We start from the raw sequence: 12318 nt of genomic DNA, 5'->3' as shown, positions 1-12318 counted from the left end.
CCAACGAGGGAAAAGAAGTTTGGGAAGTGACCATCTTTTCTTCATTTTCCCTCCTTCACTGGAATTTTAGGACTCCGTGCGCAGGCACCTGGGGCGCCGAATCTCAGGGCACAACAGTCTTGCTTTATCTCCATTTCCCGCTCAGACAAGAGTGGCTTTCCAGAGCTATGAAACGTCTTGTCCAAGCTTACACAGCTGTGCGTGTTTTCCAACTCGCAATGCCTCACGCCCAAGCCCACGTTCTTTACCTCCACAGAGGCACACATCTGGCTGGATTTGATTAGCAGAAAGCGCCAAGTCAAGACATGATCTTTGTGTGCTCCCTGAAATTCGGCTGTTCGCCTCAGAATATTGCTTTCTCTTTGCTGGTAAACTGCTTATGGAACCTTCGGAAGAGGATGGGAGGGAGGTGAGCTGTGGGGTGAGGTCATGGAGGGCTCTCCTGCATATAAATGAAGGGGAGAAGTTATACCCACTCCTTAAACAGCACTTATTTCAGCAAGCTTTATTTCTCACAAACTTGGGGTAATTATCAATGTTTTATCTGCCTCATTGTCTTTTTTTTTTTTAATCATCATTTTATTGAGATATATTCACATACCACGCAGTCATACAAAACAAATTGTACTTTCAATTGTTTACAGTACCATTACATAGTTGTACATTCATCACCTAAATCAATCCCTGACACCTTCATTAGCACACACACAAAAATAACAAGAATAATAATTAGAGTGAAAAAGAGCAATTGAAGTAAAAAAGAACACTGGGTACCTTTGTCTGTTTGTTTCCTTCCCCTACTTTTCTACACATCCATCCATAAACTAGACAAAGTGGAGTTTGGTCCTTATGGCTTTCCCAATCCCTTTGTCACCCCTCATAAGCTACATTTTTATACAACTGTCTTCGAGATTCATGGGTTCTGGGTTGTAGTTTGATAGTTTCAGGTATCCACCACCAGCTACCCCAATTCTTTAGAACCTAAAAAGGGTTGTCTAAAGTGTGCATAAGAGTGCCCACCAGAGTGATCTCTCGGCTCGTTTTGGAATCTCTCTGCCACTGAAGCTTATTTCATTTCCTTTCACATCCCCCTTTTGGTCAAGAAGATGTTCTCCGTTCCACGATGCCGGGTCTACATTCCTCCCCGGGAGTCATATTCCACGTTGCCAGGGAGATTCACTCCCCTGGGTGTCTGATCCCACGTAGGGGGGAGGGCAGTGATTTCACCTTTCAAGTTGGCTTAGCCAGAGAGAGAGGGCCACATCTGAGCAACAAAGAGGCATTCAAGAGGAGACTCTTAGGCACAAATATAGGGAGGCCTAGCCTCTCCTTTGCAGCAACCGTCTTCCCAAGGGTAAAACTTATGGTAGAGGGCTCAACCCATCAAACCACCAGTCCCCTATGTCTGTGGTCATGTTAGCAACCATGGAGGTGGGGTAGGCGAATACCCCTGCATTCTCCACAGGCTCCTCAAGGGGGCACTACATCTTTTTTTTTTTCCTTGTTTTTCTTTTTTCTTTTTTTTTTTTTTAACTTTCCCTTCTTTTTTAAATCAACTGTATGAAAAAAAGTTAAAAAGAAAAAAAACATACAATAAAAGAACATTTCAAAGAGACCACAACAAGGGAGTAAGAAAAAGACAACTAACCTAAGATAACTGCTTAACTTCCAACATGTTCCTACTTTACCCCAAGAAAGTTACATAATATAGCAACATTTCAGTGAACTTGTTCCTACTACATCCATCAGAAATTAACAGACCATAGTCATTTCTGGGCATCCCCAGAACGTTAAATAGCTTATCTGTTCTTCTTGGATTATTGTTCCCCTTCCTTAATTGCTCTCTATTGCTAGTTCCCCTGCATTCTACATTATAAACCATTTGTTTTACAGTTTTCAAAGTTCACATTAGTGGTAGCATATAATATTTCTCTTTTTGTGCCTGGCTTATTTCGCTCAGCATTATGTCTTCAAGGTTCATCCATGTTGTCATATGTTTCATGAGATCGTTCCTTCTTACTGCCGCGTAGTATTCCATCGTGTGTATATACCACATTTTATTTATCCACTCATCTGTTGAAGGACATTTGGGTTGTTTCCATCTCTTGGCAATTGTGAATAATGCTGCCATGAACATTGGCGTGCAGATATCTGTTCGTGTCACTGCTTTCCGATCTTCCAGGTATATACCGAGAAGTGCAATCGCTGGATCGAATGGTAGCTCTATATCTAGTTTTCTAAGGAACTGACAGACTGACTTCCAGAGTGGCTGAACCATTATACAGTCCCACCAACAATGAATAAGAGTTCCAATTTCTCCACATCCCCTCCAGCATTTGTAGTTTCCTGTTTGTTTAATGGCAGCCATTCTAACCGGTGTTAGATGGTATCTCATTGTGGTCTTAATTGGCATCTCTCTAATAGCTAGTGAAGCTGAACATTTTTTCATGTGTTTCTTGGCCATTTGTATTTCCTCTTCAGAGAACTGTCTTTTCATATCTTTTGCCCATTTTATAATTGGGCTGTCTGTACTATTGTCATTGAGTTGTAGGATTTCTTTGTATATGCAAGATATCAGTCTTTTGTCAGATACATGGTTTCCAAAAATTTTTTCCCATTGAGTTGGCTGCCTCTTTACCTTTTTGAGAAATTCCTGTGAGGTGCAGAAACTTCTAAGCTTGAGGAGTTCCCATTTATCTATTTTCTCTTTTGTTGCTTGTGCTTTGGGTGTAAAGTCTAGGAAGTGGCCGCCTAATACAAGGTCTTGAAGATGTTTCCCTACATTATCTTCTAGGAGTTTTATGGTACTTTCTTTTATATTGAGATCTTTGGTCCATTTTGAGTTAATTTTTGTGTAGGGGGTGAGGTAGGGGTCCTCTTTCATTCTTTTGGATATGGATATCCAACTCTCCCAGCCCCATTTGTTGAAAAGACCATTATGGCTCAGTTCAGTGACTTTCGGGGCCTTATCAAAGATCAGTCGGCCATAGATCTGAGGGTCTATCTCTGAATTCTCAATTCGATTCCATTGATCTATATGTCTATCTTTGTGCCAGTACCATGCTGTTTTGGCAACTGTGGCTTTATAATAAGCTTCAAAGTCAGGGAGTGTAAGTCCTCCCACTTCGTTTTTCTTTTTTAGAGTGTCTTTGGCAATTCGAGGCATCTTCCCTTTCCAAATAAATTTGATAACTAGCTTTTCCAAGTCTGCAAAGTAGGTTGTTGGAATTTTGATTGGGATTGCATTGAATCTGTAGATGAGTTTGGGTAGAATTGACATGTTAATGACATTTAGCCTTCCTATCCATGAACATGGAATATTTTTCCATCTTTTAAGGTCCCCTTCTATTTCTTTAGTAGAGTTATGTAGTTTTCTTTGTATAGGTCTTTTACATCTTTGGTTAAGTTTATTCCTAGGTACTTGATTTTTTTAGTTGCTATTGAAAATGGTATCTTTTTCTTGAGTGTCTCTTCAGTTTGTTCATTTCTAGCATATAGAAACATTACTGACTTATGTGCATTAATCTTGTATCCCGCTACTTTGCTAAATTTGTTTATTAGCTCTAGTAGGTGTATCGTTGATTTCTCAGGGTTTTCTAGATATAAGATCATATCATCTGCAAACAATGACAGTTTTACTTCTTCTTTTCCAATTTGGATGCCTTTTATTTCTTTGTCTTGCCGGATTGCCCTGGCTAGCACTTCCAGCACAATGTTGAATAACAGTGGTGACAGCGGGCATCCTTGTCTTGTTCCTGATCTTAGAGGGAAGGCTTTCAGTCTCTCACCATTGAGTACTATGCTGGCTGTGGGTTTTTCATATATGCTCTTTATCATGTTGAGGAAGTTTCCTTCAATTCCTACCTTTTGAAATGTTTTTATCAAAAAGGGATGTTGGATTTTGTCAAATGCTTTTTCAGCATCTATTGAGATGATCAATTGATTTTTCCCTTTCGAGTTTTTAATGTGTTGTAATACATTGATTGTTTTTCTTATGTTGAACCATCCTTGCATGCCTGGAATGAACCCCACTTGGTCATGGTGTATGATTTTTTTAATGTATCTTTGGATTCGATTTGCAAGTATTTTGTTGAGGATTTTTGCATCTATATTCATTAGGGAGATTGGCCGGTAGTTTTCCTTTTTTGTAGCATCTTTGCCTGGTTTTGGTAATAGATTGATGTTAGCTTCATAAAATGAGTTAGGTAGTGTTCCATTTTTTTCAATGTTTTGAAAGAGTTTGAGTAAGATTGGTGTCAGTTCTTTCTGGAAAGTTTGGTAGAATTCCCCTGTGAAGCCATCTGGCCCTGGGCATTTATTTGTGGGAAGATTTTTGATGACTGATTGGATCTCTTTGCTTGTGATGGGTTGGTTGAGGTCTTCTATTTCTCCTCTGGTCAGTCTAGTTTGTTCATATGTTTCCAGGAAATTGTCCATTTCTTCTACATTATCCAGTTTGTTGCCATACAGTTGTTCATAATATCCTCTTATAATTTTTTTAATTTCTTCAGGATCTGCAGTTATGTCACCTTTTTCATTCATTATTTTGTTTATATGGGTCTTCTCTCTTTTTGATTTTGTCAGTCTAGCTAGGGGCTTGTCAATCTTGTTGATCTTCTCAAAGAACCAACTTTTGGTGATATTTATCCTCTCTATTGTTTTTTTGTTCTCTATGTCATTTATTTCTGCTTTAATCCTTGTTATTTCTTTTCTTCTACTTGGTTTAGGATTGGTTTGCTGTTCATTTTCTAGCTTCTTCAGTTGATCCATTAGTTCTTTGATTTTGGCTCTTTCTTCCTTTTTAATATATGCATTTAGTGCTATAAATTTCCCCCTTAGCACTGCTTTTGCTGCATCCCATAGGTTTTGGTATGTTGTGTTCTCATTTTCATTCGTCTCTATATATTTAGCAATTTCTCTTGCTATTTCTTCTTTAACCCACTGATTGTTTAGGAGTGTGTTGTTTAACCTCCAGGTATTCGTGAATTTTCTAAGTCTCTGGTGGTTATTGACTTCTAATTGTATTCCATTGTGGTCAGAGTATGTGCTTTGAATAATTTCAATCTTTTTAAATTTATTGAGGCTTGTTTTATGTCCCAGCATATGATCTATTCTGGAGAAAGTTCCGTGAGCACTAGAAAAGTATGTGTATCCTGGTGATTTGGGATGTAATGTCCTGTAGATGTCTGTTAAATCTAATTCATTTATCAGATTGTTTAGGTTTTCAATTTCCTTATTGGTCTTCTGTCTGGTTGATCTATCTATAGGAGAGAGTGATGTGTTGAAGTCTCCCACAATTATTGTGGAAACATCAATTGCTTCCTTTAGTTTTGCCAGTGTTTCTCTCATGTATTTTGTGGCACCTTGATTGGGTGCATAGACATTTACGATTGTTATTTCTTCTTGCTGAATTGCCCCTTTTATTAGTATGTAGTGGCCTTCTTTGTCTCTCAAAACATCCCTGCATTTGAAGTCTATTTTATCTGAGATTAATATTGCTACACCTGCTTTCTTTTGGCTGTAGCTTGCATGAAATATTTTTTCCCATCCTTTCACTTTCAGTTTCTTTGTGTCCCTGTGTCTAAGATGAGTCTCTTGTATGCAACATATTGATGGTTCATTTTTTTTGATCCATTCTGCGAATCTATATCTTTTAATTGGGGAGTTTAATCCATTTACATTCAACGTTATAACCGTGAAGGCATTTCTTGAATCAGCCATCTTATCCTTTGGTTTATGTTTGTCATATTTTTCCCCTCTCTCTATTAATATCCTTTATTGTACCCATACCAAATCTCTTTAGTACTGGACCTTTCTCCAAGTCTCTCTGTCCTGTCTTTGTTTCTCTGTCTGTAGGGCTCCCTTTAGTATCTCCAGTAGGGCAGGTCTCTTGTTAGCAAATTCTCTCAGCATTTGTTTTTCTGTGAAAAATTTAAGCTCTCCCTCAAATTTGAAGGAGAGCTTTGCTGGATAAAGTATTTGTGGCTGGAAATTTTTCTCATTCAGAATTTTAAATATATCGTGCCACTGCCTTCTCACCTCCATGGTGGCTGCTGAGTAGTCACTACTTAGTCTTATCCTGTTTCCTTTGTATGTGGTGAATTGCTTTTCTCTAGCTGCTTTCAGAACTTGCTCCTTCTCTTCTGTGTTTGACAGTGTGATCAGTATATGTCTCGGAGTGGGTTTATTTGGATTTATTCTATTTGGAGTTCGCTGAGCATTTATGATTTGTGTATTTATGTTGTTTTGAAGATTTGGGAAGTTTTCCCCAACAATTTCTTTGAATACTCTCCCTAGACCTTTACCCTTTTCTTCCCCTTCTGGGACACCAATGAGTCTTATATTTGGACGTTTCATATTATCTATCATATCCCTGAGGTCCATTTCGATTTTTTCAATTTTTTTCCCCATTCTTTCTTTTATGCTTTCATTTTCCATTCTGTCATCTTCCAGGTCACTGATTCGTTGTTCAACTTCCTCTAGTCTTGTACTATGAGTGTCCAGAATCTTTTTAATTTGGTCAACAGTTTCTTTAATTTCCATAAGATCATCCATTTTTTTTATTTAGTCTTGCAATGTCTTCTTTATGCTCTTCTAGAGTCTTCTTGATTTCCTTCATATCCCGTACTATGGTCTCATTGTTCATCTTTAGTTCTTTGAGTAGCTGCTCTAGGTGCTGTGTCTCTTCTGGTCTTTTGATTTGGGTGCTTGGGCTTGGGTTATCCATATCGTCTGGTTTTTTCATATGCTTTATAATTTTCTGTTGTTTTTGGCCTCGTGGCATTTGCTGAACTTGATAGGGTTCTTTTAGGGTTTGTAGACCTATTGAAGTCCTTATCTCTAATTTATCAGATCTACAGCTTTGTGGAGTACACTTTCTCTAACTAACCAGCAGGTGGCATCCACGAGCCACCTGTTCTCCACAAACCAGTTCTCCCCTGCTTAGCCTTTTTGGTGAGTGGGGGAGTGAGTCTTGTGGGGCCCAATTGGTGTACCAAGCTTGCGTGTGTAGTTGGTGTTGCCTGCCCTGTATGTGGGGCGTGTTTCTGGGCAGTCGGGGAGGGGGGGTGGCCCTAACAATCAAATCTCCCTGATGATCCTAGAGTTTTAAAGCTGCTGCAATAGTCTAATCCTTCAGTTCAGTCGTGCCACAGTTTGTCTCTGCCACTGACCCACAAGTCTTTGGTATTGGCGTATGGCTCCTGAGACTTGCAAGTGGGCCCCTCTTCCAGGCTGTGCACCCCGGGTCCTCTGTTGAGGGATGACTGTGCTATGTCACTGGTGAGTGCCGTCCCCCCCAGGGCAGTTCTGGGCTGCTGGGCTGTGTAGGGAGGCTCCCAGTCTGCTGAAATGATGGCTGAATGGGGCTTTGTTAATTCACACTGCTCCACCTTCCCAGCTCTGGGACAATCAGCTGAGGTTGCAGAGAAGGCTAATGTCCACGCCCAGTTTTGTGGTGTGTGCCTGTTATTTGAAGCACTTCGGTCACACTGGGTTGTCTGAGGCAGCTCTGGTCTATGGGGCCAGCGATGGGCAGGAGTGTTTCCTGTCCACCAGGATGGTGGCTGTGAGCGGACACCCCCCTTTTCTTGGGAAGTTGTGGTGTTTAGTGAATTTTCTCAGCCACTGGATTATTGCCTTTTGTCCCAGAGCTCTCTTAGTTCTGCTCTTGACTTGACGTGCCCAAATTGCAATTCTTTGAAGCTTTCTGTATTGGGCTTCTTAGAGTAATTGTTTTAGAAAAAGAAAAAAGGATTAAAAAAAAAAAAAAAGGGCCCTCCTCAGAGATCTAATGGGTTATTGAAATGCTAATAGACAAAGCAACCAGGGCCATTAAGGAAAGGTCTACAGGGCAGAGAGATCAGCTTTTCGGGATTTGCATATGCGCCTCAAGGCCTGAGCTCCGCCCTTCCCCTTTCTGTGTTCACCAGAGCTCCAAAAATCCTCTGCTTTTATTTTGGAGTTTTTCGTGTTATTTTTTTTTTTTTCTATGCCTGTCTCCTCTCTGCTGGGCTGGCAGCTCTCAGATTCTCTGGTGTCTGGTCTCAGTCTATCTATGGTTGGAGTATGGATCAGTAGAATGAGTTTCGGAGAAGGGCTACCACTGCAGTTCTCCCTTCTCCTTCCTGGAGCTGGCAGCCCCTCCTCCCATGGGACTGAGCCTGGCAGGGAGGGGCGCAGGTCCCCTGGCCGCAAAAACTTACAGATTTCGCTGATCTCAGCAGTTTGACATTTTCATGAGTGTTGTATGAAGTATGCCCAAAGACAGATTCTGCCTCATTGTCTTTTATCTCCCCTTCTTGAGTCCCGAGTATATGCACATTAGAACTTTTGGTATTGTTCCACTGTCCCTGAAGCTCTGTTAATTTCCTTCACAATTTTTTGTCTATTCTTCAGATAGAATGATTTCTGTTTACCTTGCAGTTCATTGACATACTGTCACCAAACTTATGTATGTTTATCTGTTGTTTTTTAATTTGAGAACCACATTTTCTCCTTTAAAATTTAAATTAGGCCCATTATTTCTATTTCCTGATAGCATTTACTATCTTTTAATTTATTATAGTTATATTTCCCTTTACTACTTGAGCACTGTTATAATCATAGCTTAAAATTTGCCTCCTATTTCCAACTTTTGGGTGATATCGGCATTGTTTCCCATGATTGTCTTCTTTTCAGCATGGATGACGTTTCCTGTTTCTTTTATATAGATATATATTTTTTATTGGAGAATTGTACGTTTACAGAAAAATCATGCCTCAAATACAGAGGTCCCATATATAACACCCTATTATTAAACATTGCATTAGTTTGGCACATTTGTTACAACACATGAAAAATATTTTTATGATTGTACTATTAACTGTAGCCCATCATTTACAGTAAGGCTCACTGTTGGTGTTCTGCAGCCCTGTGGTGTTTTTACACATGTAATTTTATATATATATATATATATATATGTGTGTGTGTGTGTGTGTGTGTGTGTGTGTGTGTGTGTGTGTGTTTGTAAGTGTATATATAAATATGTCATTTGGGGAGGAGGGAGGGAGGTTCCCAGGCACAAAAGGAAGATAGGGACTCAGAGATCATCCGGATAAAAGAGGAGGAGAAGGAGGAGGGGGAGGGCAAGGGGGAGGCGGAAGCCAGGTGAGCTGTCGGAAGCACTTGCATAACCCAGGTAGAGGGCGAGTGCTCCGGCTCCACAAGATTCACTGCGAACAGAGACCACCATGCTACAAGACTCTGGAAAGGCCTTATCCACACGTGGGAAGGACATATCTCCCATGCCTTCCCACCTGGCGCGGCCAATTGAAGGCCCTTTCTCCTGCAGGCCCAAGCTAAATCGGCCTGGTGCTTCCCGCGAGGCAGAAACCTCAGCCAGAGCCCGACTCTGTTCAGGGTGTGCACTGGGATGGCGGGAGGGAGAGGTGGGAGAGGATGCAGCTTGCCCGGTCCAGGAGAAGAGGAAATTGAGGCGAGGGGACAGGGCCGGGTTTGGGATCAAGGAGCCATTGGTGAGAGAACAGGACGAGGAGAGAAGAGGGAGAGGAAAACAAAAAGCGTAAAGGCGGGTATGGCATTGTCGGGATTGGGCCTGGCGGAACTCTGGGCGCTGCCAAAGGTCCCGCAGGGAATGACCAGAGGTTTGGTGAGGCAGGGGAAGAGAGGAAGACTTTGGATCGCGCGGACTCCAACCACTGGCCGAGAAATCGCAAGACTACAGTGAGAACAGAGAACGTCGGTGGAAAGCGCGCATAAAACCGCCCACCAACACAAATTAAGCACTCGAGTTTCCCGCGTGTGAGGGAATTGCACTAGTCGGCAGGCCCCGGGGTGCAACGGACCAACCTTAAACTGGAAAACCGAACTTCGGGATAAAGGAATCTCCCCTGCCAAGTAAGTATGCACACGCACCGCGCCCGCACAGTGCAGCCTCCTCTCTCTTCACTGTAAACGCACGGTCACCACCCTCCCCGCCACCCGCCCGCCGCCATCCTTCCAAATCGCTCTCGCCAAAGTCATTCGCGCCTCAGCCGCCAACCACCGCCAACGGCACAGCCACCTCTGCCGCCTTGAAGCAGCCGCCCCAGACCGCCAACCAATGCCCAACGCCATCTGCATACTGCACGGGCAACCTCTGTCGGGTCGCGTCACTCAGCGTCACCTCCCTGGGTCTCACTCTCCTCTAAGGTTACAACGGACACAGTATTTATCTCCACACCTCTTGGGAGGATAGACTGGAAAAGAGTAAAGGCGCGCGGTGCCTAGTTGAAGGTCTATGGAGATGAACTATATCATCCCTTGACTGGTTGTGGGGTTTTACTGTGACACATACCATCGTATTGATCTTCTGGTGTTCATTTTTACCCCTACCTTCCACTCATGGCACTGATGACACTTGTCCATTTCTGCGTAGCTCACAAGCTGCCTGCGATGGGCCATGCACTGCCTCACTTACTATACAGACGACGACCTGCAGCCCTCGAGGACCTCATCCAGCCGCTAGCCTCCCTCCCACCCCCGCGAGTATCGCGCCCCCAGTCACATCCTCCAAAAGCCTAGTAAACATTTTATCAGTAAACGGAGCTGGGTAACTAGACTGACCACGTCATTTCCAAGGGAGGCATTTCAATCGCCACTAATTGGCCTCTACTTCTGCATCTGCCCCTGCCTCTCAGTGATTCAAGTTTAGTCCCAACTGCGCGCCTGGGGAGGAGGTGGCAAAGTGTGCGGGCTTGAAGGCAGCCTGCCAGGGATTTGAACCGCTGCATGCATGGCTCTGTAGACTTGGGCAGAGCTCAGGAGCTCTCGAAAACCACTCCTCCCTGCGTGTAATGCAGATGAGGCAAGAACCTCTGCTTCCTCAGGAAAAAAGGAGCAAGTGTATCTAAGGGGGCCTCCTACGCGAAGCTAACGGCTGGGTGGCCAGCACAGGGTTTGACGCGCCCAGCTGGTCTGCATTATTTCCCCTTCACAGGAACTTTGGGACGTCTTCCGCTGGCAGGTGTGCGTTTGGCTTCTGCGATGCACTACGGTTCGATGGACAAAGGGAAGTTTCCAGCGGTGAAGAGAGACATTGCAAAAGGGTTCGCCCACCAGGAACCAAACCGCAAAGTCAAGTGAATATGCCGGACAACTAGGCTGTGGACCACAAGGGAGCTTCAGCTTGCTCCTTTTTTCTGTATCCTGCCTTCAGTATCACTCCTTGCACTGAGCTGGGAGAAGCTATGGCCCGCCTACCCTTCTGGATGCCGCCAACCCCTCCAGGGATGTCCCCGAAGGTTGTTCCTCCCTGCTTTCTCCAAAAGACCAGCCAGCATGCGACGCACCCAGCGTTCTGCCAGGCCCATGGGCGCGCCTGCGAAACCAACCAGGTCCCTAAGTCACGGAGTGCGTTGATGGTCTCGGTAGCTCCAACGAACTGATCTAGGGGTACCCCATTCCAAGGAAGCAGCGTTAGGAGAGATGGGTCTCCTGATCAAGGGCAGTAGACAAGGCTGAGGCTGCTGGGAGGAGGTAAGAGAGGAAGCACCGCAGGTGAGAAAGGTCCCATCACTGAGCCCCTCAACCCCACCCCAACCCCCAGCATTTCCAGGACATACACAGGCAAGAGGACCCAGAGAGATACAAATAGCTTGGATGGAGTTCTCTTTCAAGCAAGCCTCCCAAGCCCTCCCAGGCTTTGACTTGAACCCTGGATGTTTCCCCAGAAAACCTTCTGCACCTGCAGTTTTCAATATTAGTTCATGACAACTCCATCCTTCCAACACTCCTGAAAAACGAACAAACAAAACAAAAACAAACAAAAAACAAAAGAAAAAACAACAACAGACTTCTCCTTGACGCCCATGTTTCCCTCATAACCCTGCACCCTATTGGTCAGAGATTCATGTTTTCTTGTCTGCGAAGTGTAGACGTTAGCCAATAAAACCCTTCCCTTTCGTGATCTCTGCATTTGAGCAAATGAGTCTTCTGACAAAGGAAGGGAGGTCAATTTAACGCGCGACCCTCGACTCGCTCAGAATTTAAGGTTTGAGGAAATTGAATTCGGATGCTGGGTTTGGGTCGCCATTGCCGCTGCCACTCAGAATCGGCTCTTCCTGGTCTGTCTCCAGGCCCAGGAACATGGCTGAGGCCCCCTTGGTGCGGCTCCTTTCGCCGGATCGCATCAGGTAGCCCAGAATCTTGGGGCGGGACTTTACAGGGTTAGCAAGAAACCGGCCAGTCGCAGGTGGCGCGGGGTTCTAGGGCTCACACGGAGAGTTGCAGGTCCCGTGATGCTGCCTGCCATTTCCGCTCCTGTAGGAGAAGGATAAT

The 12318-nt window shown here is 43.8% G+C and overlaps 1 non-coding gene across 1 annotated transcript; it reads right to left on the bottom strand.

The window, feature by feature from the left end:
• Positions 1 to 9746: 9746 nt before the first annotated feature.
• On the bottom strand, positions 9747 to 9905 carry LOC119528328. The gene has a single exon (XR_005215636.1). It is a non-coding gene; the product is annotated as a U1 spliceosomal RNA (small nuclear RNA).
• Between the last annotated feature and the right edge of the window lie 2413 nt (positions 9906 to 12318).

The sequence above is a fragment of the Choloepus didactylus genome, chromosome 2 (genome assembly GCF_015220235.1).
Source record: "Choloepus didactylus isolate mChoDid1 chromosome 2, mChoDid1.pri, whole genome shotgun sequence".
In the NCBI taxonomy this organism is placed as follows: Eukaryota; Metazoa; Chordata; class Mammalia; order Pilosa; family Megalonychidae; genus Choloepus; species Choloepus didactylus.
This window is presented reverse-complemented; position numbering and strand designations above follow the sequence as displayed.